The 13,752-nt window shown below is 46.1% G+C and overlaps 1 long non-coding RNA gene and 2 pseudogenes across 3 annotated transcripts; all 3 read right to left on the bottom strand.

Annotated features, from left to right (window-relative positions):
• Nucleotides 1–211: 211 nt before the first annotated feature.
• LOC103641471 (NB-ARC superfamily protein pseudogene) lies at nt 212–2,355 on the bottom strand (annotated as a pseudogene). Its single transcript, NR_161197.1, has one exon. The product of NR_161197.1 is annotated as an NB-ARC superfamily protein pseudogene (transcript).
• Nucleotides 2,356–5,811: 3,456 nt separating this feature from the next.
• LOC109942871 (NB-ARC superfamily protein pseudogene) lies at nt 5,812–6,462 on the bottom strand (annotated as a pseudogene). Its single transcript, NR_161196.1, has one exon. The product of NR_161196.1 is annotated as an NB-ARC superfamily protein pseudogene (transcript).
• A 4,428-nt stretch (nt 6,463–10,890) lies between these two features.
• LOC109943189 (uncharacterized) lies at nt 10,891–11,398 on the bottom strand. Its single transcript, XR_002265920.1, has 3 exons — nt 11,281–11,398; nt 11,122–11,198; nt 10,891–11,043 (listed from the first exon to the last, which is right to left on the bottom strand). It is a non-coding gene; the product is annotated as an uncharacterized lncRNA (long non-coding RNA).
• Nucleotides 11,399–13,752: the final 2,354 nt, after the last annotated feature.

Here is a 13,752-nt window from a genome sequence, read left to right as displayed (position 1 = left end):
AACAAACAGGCCCAATGCTAATTCTGAGCTCCAACACGACTAGGACTAAAAGTACGAACCGAAGGTCATTTCTCTGGTGGAAAATTCAATCACTACAAATGGAGTGCGGTACTTAAAACATCAGTAATAAATTAACACTATGGGTACAACAATACACATATGTGGACACCGAAATACACAAATATACAGACCAATCTTAAGAGCTGTTAATGCAACATCAGACCATGCATATAGAGTATTTCAGTGATTCTAATGCATCCTTACTAGTGTGAATACCTAACTGATCCAAGGCATGATGAATGAAAGGGGTGAAAACACAGCCACATATGTAGCTTAATTTGTACATAGTGAAGACATAAAAGCTGAGTTTGTTGTTACTGACTGAAATATCAACATATTTTACTTGACGACATTCCGATCAATCATGATGGGACTCATTGACAATTACTGTGTACTTGGATGATACTGATACTTCTTTCAAATCATCAAGTATTGACTTTGTAGGTTCACTGCGTTTGCCATCAACTGTCAGGAGCACATCATTGAGACGTTCAAGATTTTCCATACCATGAAGACCTTCCAACCTATTGAAACGCAATTCAATCCTTTCAAGCTCTGGTACCGCTTTGCTTGAGAAGTTGAGTAATGGAAGAAGAGGAACAAATATGCGAAGCAGTTTGAGCTTACTGAATTTTCCAGCTGGAAAAAAGATCTCTCCTCCTGATTCAGACTTATTTCTTTGGAGAATGGCTCCCAAAGCAGGATCCTGCTCTTCACTGATTGAAAAGGTTAGGGAAAACAGTGAACCTAGATTGCTAAGGACCTTTAAGTTATCTGTTCGGAGAGCTGTTGCTGACAGAGTTAACTTGACAAGTCTATGGAGCTCCTTTATCCACAATGGGAGTTTAAGCAACATGCCAGACAGCTCAAGAGTACTCAAATCTGTTGGATAGGACGACATTGAGTCCAAGGTCTTATGGAAATCAGATGACTCGTCATCAATTTTAAGAGTTTGAAGAGAATATCCAGTAAGATACTGGATAGAGGACAGCAAATCTCTGAATATATCTTCATTTTGGTGGATCTTGTAAATTGCCAACTTCCTCAGCCCCGTGAAGTACTTAAGATCTGATGCCGCTGTTGTTGATCCCTCCGCGATCTCAACCCCTGACAATATGCGTAAGGTTCTCGTTGTTCCCTTGAATTCTCTAGGAAGTTTTAGGGTTTTCCTTGCTCTTTTATCTCCACCGAGTATGTTCTTTATTCGTTGAAGCTTTCCTACAGTTGCAGGCAACCGTTGAACCCCTGTCTCCCTTATATCTATAGTCTCCAAGTACTTGAGCTTGTGTATATTCCGGGGAAGATATTTTATGTCCGTGCTTCGGAGACACAGATACTTGAGAAGAACCATTTCACTTATGTCTGAAACCTTGACATGGCTCTCCCTAAAACCTCTGCAGCCTTGGAGGTCTAATACTTGAACCATTCTAGTTTTGAGTGATTTAAAATGCAGTTTGTCCAGGCTCTCAAACACAGTCAGTGACCTGACGTGGGACAGGTTCATGCTATCCACATGCTGTGCACGTTTAGAGTCGCTGCTGTGGACGGAAAGCCTACGGACCTTGTTGCTATGTGTTGGCATTGACCAGTGGCTACCTACCACAGTAATAAAATCCTCTTCAGCTGCCTTTGAAATTAGGTACTCAAGAACCATGTCATGGACTTGGCAACTCTTCACCCTTCCACTGCTGTTGTGCTCTACAGCCCGTATTAACTTCCTTTCAATGAGCTGATTAAAGCATGTCTCTGCAACAACCTCGACACTCAACCCCTGCTTCTCGCTGACAAAACCCTCTGCTATCCATCTTCTTGTGAGCCTCTTCATGCTGATTTTGCGTCCCTTTGGAAATATGCTTAGATATAGAGAGCAAGTCTTGAGGTCATTGTCTAAATCATGATAGCAATGATTTATTATCCTCATAAATTCCTCTGGTTTATGGCATACTTCTTTGTTTGGAAAGAGAGAATCGCAAACTTCATTCCAATCTTTGTGGGCCCCCTGCTGCTTGTCGGATGCTACAAGACCAGCCATGGTCACTATGGCCAATGGCAAGCCACCACACATTTTCCAAACTCTCTCTGGAATTTTTCTATGATTTAGATGATCATATCCAGTGCCCTTGCATTCGTCCAGGGTTTTCTCGAACAATTCTCTGGCTTCATCCTCCTCAAGAGATTTAACTGTATGAATAAGATGAAGGTCTTTGTCACGAGGAGAGCAAGTTGTTGCTACAGCTTGAATCCTTGTGGTGACAATTATTCTGCTGCTTTTATTATTCTCAGGAAGACATTTCTTGATATAAAGCCAACTAGATTCTGACCAGACATCATCAATTAATAGTAAGTACCTACAAAGGAATAAGAGACAAAAAAAATACATGACAGGTATTAGCATATATTCCCTGTGTGGTGTCTAACTTATGTTTCTTTAGAGCATACTTGTTTTTACATGTACCTGGCAATGGTTTTTCTTTAGGTAGTACTGAATTGGACACTACACCCATATTTGAATTAGACAAGGCTAGTCTGTGAAACCATGCTCATGCACTACACAGACATTATCACTGCCGGCTCGAGATCGTCATCAACATCAGATTCGCGCTTCGGCATATTGCAGTGAGCCAGTGATGATCTTCATCACCACTGGTTTCAACACAGTGAAAATTAATTATTTTTTTAAACAAAATCTAAGGCCACCCGTCCCAATCATTTCTGTGAGTACATTAGGCATGTTAGAGTATATTAGGCAACTCCTGATATGGTTGGTTTATGATTGATAAATTGATTGTAATCCCGGGATAACCTTACTTATATCTAGGATAATCTTCCTTATCTCTAGGATAGACTTCTTGCCTTCCAAGTCATGTACTCCTATATATTCTTCCTAAAGGCTCAATGCAATATATCACACACATTATACGCATTCTCTCCTTCCTTCATGACATCAGAGTTTAAATTTTAGATCCAACAGGCGTCTTCCGCTGCCACCGCCGCGTCGCCCAAGGAGATCGTCCTCCGCCGGGGGCAGCGCGCTCATAGGATGCGTAGCCGATCCCTCTGATCTGTCATGCCCATCGTCGTCATCGCATCAAGTCGAAGTAGCAGCAGATCGAAAAACTCACCATTGACGCTGCTCGGATCGGCCCCCGTCAACCTACACCAGCTGGATCCGACACCACCACACGCCGTCGTGGTGACGGTTGTGGCCGAGTCGAATCCTCGTCGCTGGCTAGGTCGTGCGCCGCCATGGTGGCGGCTCCGACTCACTGCCGGTTGGTCCCGCCGGAGCCACGTGTCAGGCTTGCGTGCTCGCGCTGGAGCCGTGTGCCCGTGCCAGCTGGGCTGCGACCTCGCCTGGCCGCACCGCGCTGTGGCCACGCTGGCGCTGAGTCGTCGAGGTCGCACCAGCGAGCCAGGTCCGCGTGGTCACGTCGCTGGGCCGCGCCCGCAGGGGACGCGCCTTGGTACCCCGGTGAATTCCCCAGATCTGTTGTTGTTGCGTCTTTCTTTGTTTTCTCGGTCAGTGATCGGGTTTGTGTCTCCATCGCCCATCGTCAGTCGACTCGCGTGCCCTCGACATGGGCTTCAACAACACTGGCTTCTTCATCTTCTTCGATGGTGCAACTGGCGTGGCATGCGACGTAATCGTAACGCCTGCCTGTGTCGCACCTCTTCGTGTGCACGTCCATCTATGTCGGCTCGTCGTCACCACCACCGATCAAGAAGCTCCACCATCGACATCACCATTGTCATCTCCGACTCGCACGACGTCGGCCTGATCAACCGATCGTGGGCGAACCATCCTCCCGAGACGTTTGTCGTCCATCACACGATGCTTCGCCAAGCAAGAGGGTCGTCGCTGCATCGCCTCCTCGGGCAGCAGCATCGCCGTTTGTCGTCAACCAACGTCGTTGCATCTACATCGTTGTCGACTTCGTCGGTGCGTGTCTCCCGCGCACGGTTTGAGCAAGCTGTTCGACACATGCGAGCTGCGCCGGCACACCCATTGTTCTGTGCTGCGGGTCCTCCTGCATGCTGCGTGAACACCTTGCATTGGTGTTGCGGATGTCCTAGGTGTGCCAGCCACCGTCGCCGGTTTGCACCACATTTTTCATCGAGTTCTTTGCCGAAAAACACCGCTATCGCGCTCCACTGGTGCCATTGAGGCTCGTTTCCTATGCGTCGTGGCTCTCGCCGCCGCGACTCAAGGAACCTCGATGTGTCGCGACGCCTACCTCTTCGCTTCGTCCAGCACAACCTTGTCGGCAACATCATCGTCTCATCCTCGACTACTTCGTCTACTCCTTTCTGACAACCGTGTGTTGCACCGGCACTCCGGTCGTGCTGCACCACAACCGTCGTAGAGGCCTTCTCTGCTGGTCCCTTGAGATGCTGGCACATATGGTTGGGGCCCTCTACCTAGTACATCCGGTACTGGCACCACCAGCATGTGCATTCATCCACGACACGTTTCTAGGCTTGGCAAACTTGGAACACACATCGTCCATGGCTACTTGACGCGTCGCCCATGGCATCGACACCCTCATTTGCCTCGACACATCGCGCCTTTGTCTACGGCTGCTTCATTCTCAGCACCACCATCACCACGGTGTCATCTGGCGTGTTGCGGGCCTTATAGCGTGCCGCACCAACACCCGCGACTTGTCTTCTACGACGTCCTCGACAACTTCCTCGACCATGACTACCCTACGCATGGCACTTCGACAACAGCTCCACGCCCTCGTCCTTGGCCATCTCGACATTATTGGAACAAAGGGCTATCATCTGCATGGGCTACTACAGTCGCAGCATTCGCACCAGTGTTCTGACTGTGGGGGATATCTCCATTATTTTTCAATCTGTTCGTTCGTATTGCTAACGCTACGACTACGGAGGCAACTCCTGATATGGTTGTTTAGGATTGATTGTAATCTCGAGATAACCTTCCTTATATCTAGGATAACCTTCATTATCTCTAGGATAGACTTCTTGCCCTCTAAGTCATATACTCCTATATATTCTCCCTAGAGCCTCAGTGTAATATATCATACACATTATATGTATTCTCTAATCTCTCCTCCTTCAAGTTCCACCACAGTACCACACTCAGCCGACCCGCGCTGACTCAATACCCGCACGCGGGTTAGCAACGCCGGTGCCAAACATTTATTCATTTTTCAAAACAGTATATAGGATATATTCAGCTCTGTGTCTATAAAAAGGAGTTTCCAACTACTCCCTCCATCCTAAATTATTGCCCTGTTCGGTTCGGCTTATTAGCTACTTTTCAGTTATTATATTGAACAATGTTATTCTCTCGTAAAAATCAGCATCAACAACAACCGAAAATCAGCCAGTCGAATAGCGTGAATTATTCTAACTTCTGTGGAGAGTCAAATCAGCTCAAGTTTGATCAAAGTTATAGACAAAACTACGAAAATTTATGATACTAAATAAGCATATTATAGAAATATAATTAATGAAGAATCTAAAGATACTTATTTTGTATCATAAATATTATTATTTTATTATATAGTTTTGGTTAAATTTAAGATCATTTGACTCTTCAGTAAAGTTACTAGTTAGAATGATATAATTTGGAACGGAGGGAGCAGATCTTTCTTGTGTATCACGTTGAAGAAGTATATTTCAGAAAGTTGCTAACAGATTAATAGCAACTAATTAATTACAATTTCATGGAGTACCAAGCAGAGAGAAAGCAAGATAAAGAGAAGGATCTCTAAGGTACCTCTTTTGTTCTAGGTAACTCCTCAGCTCTGCTTGTATTTGCTGCCCGCCATCCACCCCTCCCTTCCGGGAGAGCAGCATAATAAGTCGACTCCATATGCTTCCGGTAACTGGAGCCTTCTTCTCCAAGCTGGTGCCATGCTGCTCGCCATTATTCTTTACCTGACTCAGTGTGTTCCCCACCAGGCCCGCTTGATGATTTTGTCTGTGCCTTCCCAACAAAGTGCTGCCATCTTCGTCTTCATTTCGGCATGGATGCCTAAGCCGGTTCACTATGCTTCTGATAACTTGAATTTTCCTCTCCATTCTGGAACGCGTGCTGCTATCTTTGCCTTCCTTCACACCATTTTCGGCCTGCTGCTTCAGCTGACTCAGTATGTTCCGCCACACTATCTCAGGTTCGGAGTTCTGAGACACAGTCACCATTGCTCGGCAGTCGAACTGAGGACCGAATTTGCGGTAAAGCTCCATCGCAATGGTGGTTTTCCCCTGACCACCATACCCGACGACAGACAGCACTCCGAGCTTATTATTCATCTTCTTGTCAACATCAACGACCCAAGACCCAAGACGCTCCACGTCAGGCCCAACTGGTTGCTTGATGCGGACGAGCTCACATCTGATTCCCTGATGGTCAGCAGCGTCCTGTTTCGTCAGAGAAATTTGCCATTATGAAACACGGAGGGTTTGGCTTCGACGAAATGGAGGTCTAGGAGAGGGTTTCTCCCTTATGAAACAGCTGGGCATAGCCAACCCTCTAAAATGGACATGACTAAACCATTAACCGATAACTGCTATCTTATACTCACGCCGTCATTTTGCCGTTACAGGGAATCTATACGTGAGCCCTTCTTCTCGCTCTAGCTGCTCCTGCCGTTCACGCCCAACCAAAACGAGTTCTCAACCGAACCCTAGCCGCCGCACCTTGCCGCCGCACCACAGCCTCCGCACCACAGCCGCCACACTCAAAACACCATGGATCGAACTGCTCCCGTTGTCGCTGTTGCAGAGGCTGTTGATGCCGCTCGTGCCGCCGCTGTTGCTGCGGCGGAGGCAAGATGCGCGGCTGTAGTGGCTGAGAAGGAGGCTCGAGCGGCGGTCCAATCTGCGACAATTGCCGCCGATAAAGTTGGACTAGCTGTCGAAGCTGTCAAGTATCGAAGCTTTGTCGAAGAAAACTCCATGGTGACTGATTTTCTATTTCCCTTCCTTTGCCCCCATGTGGAATAGGGTCTGTTCTTCACAAGTTTTTCAACTAGTTTTTTTTGTACAGGAACATGTTGATTTAAAGTATCACATTAGCGTAAAGAACTCACTACGGTATACCATTCAAGAGATGAGGAGGCAATCTTCACTGTTACGTACCATTAATGGGTTGTGTTGTAGTATCCCAGAAGTTGAAGGGGGTAAGGTAGGAAAGCTAGCTGGCCATTTGAAGGAAGTCTGCAAGGGCCTCGAGAAGACTTCAAGTATATGTCAAGAAGATCTGGAGAATAAATGTCCTGGTTGGGACCTTCACAATCCCCCTTCAGATGTTGAAGACAACAGCCACCCTTCTGATGTTGAGGACGCAATGGATGGTTACGTGTCAGAAGATCCGGAGTTGTGGCAAATGGTGTTTGATGACCTGCAGTGGGAGGAGAATAAAGTGGCTGTCTCTTTGGCCGAGCATTGTCGTATTATGGGCTACGACTATGACCAGATGTTTGATCGTACTATTTGAGTTGTCAAGACTATTAGTATGCAGACTTTTGTGATGTCAAGACATTCTGTTTCTGTCAAGACATAATGTTATGAACTTTTAATCTGGTCATATGGCAGTGTTTATGTAAGACTCTCTATGTGGTTGTAACAGATTTTGTGGTCATGAGATGTGATGTCAAGACATTCTGTTTCTATCTATGCCCAGATTCCTAGTTGTATTTGGTTCACATTATTTTCAGCAGTACATTCTGTTTCTATCTACGCCCAGATTTTTAGCAAGACATTCTGTTTATATGCCCAGTTAGCCAGTGTTCACAGCCAGACTGATGAAAATTCTGGGCGTGCCAGCTTATTATGTTTATTTGTGCATTTTACTTGCTGGGCGTGGCAGACTGAAAACAAAATTCTGGGCGTGCCATAACTGGGCGTCCCAGTTGCCAGCTTCTGAGATGACCAGGGCTGCCAGACTACTTGAAGCAAGCCAGTTTCAAACAGAATAATGTGACTTGAAGCAAGCCAGTTTCAAAATTCTGTTTTCAGCAAGCCAGTTTATAGTCTGGGCACAATACACGCTCAGAATTCTGTTCAAAATTCTGTTTTCAGCAAGCCAGTTTATAGTCTGGGCACAATAATGTGACTTGAAGCTGTTTAGAATTCTGGGAGCACATACACGCTCAGAATTCTGTGAGCACATACATAAACATTCTGGGATCACAAGAGATGAAAATTCTGGTAGCACATACATAAACATTACAGCTTTCTAAACAGCTTCAAACTGGCTAAAAAACTGGGCACATTCTGTTCACATTACAGCTTCTAGTCTGGGCACAATACACAAACTGCGCACATACACAGCCTGGGCACATACACAGCTTCAAGTTTCCTAGTCTGGGAGCACTAACATAACACAATTCTGGGAGCACAAACATTACATCTTAATAGAACTACAATTCTGGGAGCACAATTCTTGGCACATTCCGAATTCTGGGAGCACAATACACCATCTGTAGTTCTACTCCCTTGTCGAAGCACGCTTCAAGTTTTTCCTCGGAGTAATTTTCTTAACAAGCCACTTGACACTCCGTGCCGGAGAAGTAGGAGTTTGCACACAGACTAGTGCTGCATCTGCACTGACATTTTCATGGCTACCATGGTCTATTTCAACTGTTTCTGCATCCACAGTTTGAGCAGTTTGAGGTACAATAGTTGTTTCTTCGTTAGGAGCACTAGTTTGAGATGTAGAAGTCCGCAACTCTTTCGGGATCCAATTCTTCGTAGTATTCTTTCTTGGCTTCCTCTTCCTACAAAGCAACAAAACAATTACTAACAAGTACTAATGGACAATGGAATAAAAAAACAATTAGTATGACAGTTATAACCTTTTCTTTGTTCCATTTAAAGGGCACTTATAACTGGTTTTCCGATGACCTAGTTGACCACAGTTTGGGCAAGTGTACTGTCTTTTTATCTTAGTTGTGCATTGAGCATTTTCCACGCCCTTTCGTTTTTTAGCAGTACCACCCTCTAGACAACTCTTTATTCTGTTTTTCCTTTGTCGCCCAACCCCTCTTTTCGCCATTGGAGCAAATACTTCATTTGCAATATCCACTTTCGGCCAAAAAGAACGGTCACCAATCGGTGGAATCCTTCGCATGTAAGCTTTTCTAAACTTTTCAACAGAATAATAATCATCGACAAAGTACTCCAAACCAACATTCCTTACATCCTGGGCAATAATCACTGCCAATCCATGCTGACAAGGTTTTCCTGTGTGCTGCCACTCTTCACAAGAACATTGTCTCGACTCTGCTTTCACTACATGTTTTGTCAAACAATTTGTACTATCTCTCACTTCTGCCAAGTAATTGTCGCTTTTGACAATTGACAAATGACCCAACCCTCTAGTTTGAGATTTCAATGTATCCAAAACAGAAGGCAATATCAAACCCTGCAGTCTATCACCTATACTTCTCCTTCTATGAAACAACTCCATAGTCATCTCCCTAATCTTATCAGCTAAGTCACAAACTGGAAGGTCCTTGTGATCCTTAACCCAGTTGTTAAAAACCTCAGCCATGTTGTTTGTTATGTAATCACATTTAATAGATGGGTCGAAACCACTCCTGTACCAAAGGAATTTGTGATGTAGATCCAAATATTCAGCTATCTTTGGAACACTTCTTACTTGGCTTACATGGTGCTCAAACACTTCTTTCCTGTATGCCCTTGCAGCTGGATACATATGTTCAGAACCTGAGTAGCTTTTGACATAATTGCCCATGAGATGTCGGAAGCACTCTCTCTTCTCAGCATGAGGGAAACAATGTGTCACTGCATGCATTAACCCTTTTTGAGCGTCCGAACAGATAGCCAGTGCTTCAAGTTCGCCAACAGCCTTCTTCAATTGTGACATGAACCAAATCCAACTATCAACTGTCTCAGATTGGAAAAACCCAAATGCTAAAGGATACATCCAATTATGCCCGTCCACACCGGTTGCTGAAGCAAGCTGTCCATTCCACCTTCCGTTGAGTGCAGTCGAGTCAACACTCAAGTATGGTCTACAACCATCCCTAAAACCTGATATGCACGGCCCTAGGGCACAAAAAAAACGGTTGAAATAGTATTTCCCATCCTCTACAACCACATCAATCTCTACAATGCTATCAGGTTCTATAGCTAGTACTGCCTCCCGCCAAGAGAATAGTAGCTTGAAGCTCTCCTCCCAACTGCCAAACAACTCTTTTAATGCCTTCTCCTTCCCCTTCCAAACTGTGTCGTAACCAATAGTGACATTGTGAACTCCTTGAAGTGTATCTTGCAATTCTTTAGCACCCATCTGGGGTTTCTTCATGAGTAGTGGCAAAGCGTGAAAAGCTACCCATCCACAACTTGGTGTAGTCGTCTTCCTCCTTCCACTAGATGTGCAAGTATGTGAATCATGCAATACAGCAACCTGCAAAATTGTACAATTACAACTTCGAACACAAACAAAACCTAAATTCAATGTATGAATTAACATACCACAATGGTCGGGAGTCCTTTCTTTTCCTCTCGTGCATAAATCCTCCAAGGGCAATCACCACCTTTACAATATCCGACATATCTGGTAGTGGAAGTTACATCGATTCCAAGCTCGAACTCGTGCTTTATGGCATATTGCCGCATAGCAATTCGAAATTCTTTCATGTTAGGAAACAAACTACCAGGTTGCATTGACGGATTGATTTTATCATACATAACCCTCTTCTCATTTGGCAGGTAGTCTTCAAATGATTGGTCTATAGTATTGTCTCCAAAATTAATAGGCTCCGATTGATCCAAATTACTTGTATTTTCCTGTGACTTTCCCTCCTCATTGACGGCTACATCTCTTGCATTTTCCTTTGTCGTTTCCCCCTCATTGAGTCCTAGATTACAATACATCTCCATCTCACTTGCAACATCACGTCTCCCTTCCTCCTCCCATAAATCACATAGTACCATAGATTCCCAATCTAACCTCGATTTGTCTTGTACCTTTTCATTTTCCTAGATGACAAGTCTCTATTAAGTGAATTCACATAATCATAACCTCACTATATTTTACAGAAATGAAGCACAACTAACCTCATTGACTTTATTTGCACCAAATGCAACTAACGGTAAGGAACTTGAACAAGGCGGTGGTGAAGACATCACGGGACCTGCCATTAATTCAACCAATAATTTACAAAATTAAAGGTTACATGTGCGCGATTCATACCACAGCAAGGCACAAATATCTACCTGGATTTTCAGATATGCCTATGTTTGCATCATTGAACAGCTCTAAATCCACAATGCTCGATCCACTGCAAACACAAACCGAGCTAGATCTTGTCAGTTCTGTTCAATTTGTAGTACATCATGGGGGGAGGAGACGCGAATGGGGGGAGAGAAGTTGAATCAATCAAGAACAACAGAGACAAACTCACAGTGTCGGACAGGAGTGTGGGGAAGAAGCGGGGACCTTCATTCGGCCCCTAAACGGAGTCGGATGCAGGGGTCGTAGCTCGGTCAGACAGGCGTCACCGGCGCCCTTCAATCTCTTCAATCGGCGGCTCTTCGTGGGAGGCTGCTGCGCCCGGCTAATGGAGGAGGAAGACGATTGAAGGACGCGACGGCAATGGAGGACAACTCACGGGCTCGACATCTCCACGGGCTCACGGCGACGGCGCAGGGGGACGGAACCCGGTGTCAACGAGAATAATACTGACCTAAACCTGTAAATGGTGTAGTCATGTCCATTTTAGAGGGTTGGCTATGCCCAGCTGTTTCATAAGGGAGAAACCCTCTCCTAGACCTCCATTTCGTCGAAGCCAAACCCTCCGTGTTTCATAATGGCAAAAATCTCGTTTCGTCAGGCCAGCTACCAGGCCGTTTCCCTCTCCGGGCTTCGGGTCACGGACACCGTACCTGAGGCGTCGCTTGCCGATATGCTCCGCCCGGTTCTTTAGATCAGTGATCTGGACGGTGATGTTACGGCGGGTGCAACATGTCCGGATCTCGTACAGGGTCTTGCGGACGGCGGTGAGCCAGCCGCTGCCCCGGGGATCTGGACGGAGGCTATGGGCGAAGCCGTCAATGCAGTCTTCGATGTCGTAGGAGATGTCGCGGATCTGCTTTATCCAGTCCTCCGTCTGGTCGTCGTGGCTCTTCTTGCACTTGCTCAGGTTGCTGAGGAAGGCCTGCATGCTGGCGAGCTCGTCGGCGATGAACTGGATGTCGCCGCGGACGCCACGGATGAGGGTGTACTGCTCAGCGAGGAGGCTCCCAAGCTTGCTCAGGAGCGACTTCAAAGTAGCCGCCGACGCCCCCACCGCCAACTCCATGGCCTTGTCGGCCTTTAGCCCCGCCGCCGGCCGGCAACTGTTGCCTCTATGTTAGGTACACGAGGGAGATGATTACCAAGGGTGGGTGGCTATAGGTCTGAACAATGAAGGCGGATGGAGGAGGGGAGGGAGTGCGTCGATGCGACAGGACCGCAAGGACCAGTCCACCTCTGTTTGTTTTTTTTGCCAAAAACTGCTGCGGACTACAAAACATTCAACTTTTCAGCCAACTTCTATAAAATTCGTTTGGATAAAAATCATTCAAAATCAAGAAAAACATATAATTGGTTGAGTCGTCGCAATAGTAGTAATCCGTCACTTTATAGATCTTGAGCCCCAAGGACAACTTTATCTTCCTCCGCACGTAATCCTAATAATACTTAGATTCTCTACATAGGTCATGTTTGGCACAGCTTATTTTCAGCTTCTTCACAAATTTAAGCTGAAGTTCTGCCAAATAGACAGCTTCTGTAGTAGCTTATCAGTTCAGCTGCTTCTTAAAATGAACTAAAAGTCGCCATCAAGCATAAGCTGTTTTTTTACCAGCTTATCAGATAAGCTGCTTTTTCAACAAGGAGCAGCTGTGCCAAACAGGGTCATAGCCAGATTCTCCCCATAGCTAGATTCTCGGAAAAGATAGTCAGAAAAAAGCTGAACCAAACAGGCCCCACCACATCTGCTGTTCCGCTGTATTTCAACATGATGTATGTGTTGCAAATAGAGATGGCCAAACGGACCGCAGGGCCCGGTCCGGCCCGGGCCGCCAGGCACGGTTAGAAAATCGAACCAGGCCTTCTAAGCACGTGGGCTCGATTTTCTATCCGAGCCCAGTCCGCAGCGGGTCCGACCCGTTTAGCACGAAAAAAGCGGACCGAAAAGCGGGCTAAACGGGTCGGTAAGCACGTTTTAGTGTAAAAAAGGGGCTTAACAGGCTTAGGGGTAAACGGGCCGTGCCGCGCTAGTCAACTGTGCCTAGTTTCCTATCCGAACCCGGCCCGCTTATTCGTGCCGGGCCGGCCTGGACCCACATAGAACTGGGCCGTGCCGGGCTCGGACCGGGCCCAAACAGCGGGCTTCGTGCCGGGCTCGCGGGCCTCGTGCTTATTTGCCATATATAGTTACAAACCGTGGGCCGCGGCAAAGCTACGGCACCGGGGGAGCGGCTAGTTCCTACTTTACCTTAATAAGGGAAAATTTGCTGACAGATACCGGAGCTTTGCCAGCGGGCGATTAGTGATATGATCAATAGACAATCATACACAATTTAGATTAGAGTCTAATTGGAATTAGAGATTTAATGAGCTGCAACTCGTTAACACGCTCTATAAATATATGGAAAGAGGTTAGGGTTAGAGCTCTCCACCACACGTGCAAACCCTACCCTAGC

The sequence above is a fragment of the Zea mays genome, chromosome 10 (genome assembly GCF_902167145.1).
Source record: "Zea mays cultivar B73 chromosome 10, Zm-B73-REFERENCE-NAM-5.0, whole genome shotgun sequence".
Classification (NCBI taxonomy): Eukaryota; Viridiplantae; Streptophyta; class Magnoliopsida; order Poales; family Poaceae; genus Zea; species Zea mays.
The sequence above is the reverse complement of the archived record's forward strand: the minus strand, read 5'-3'. Positions and strand labels throughout refer to the sequence as shown.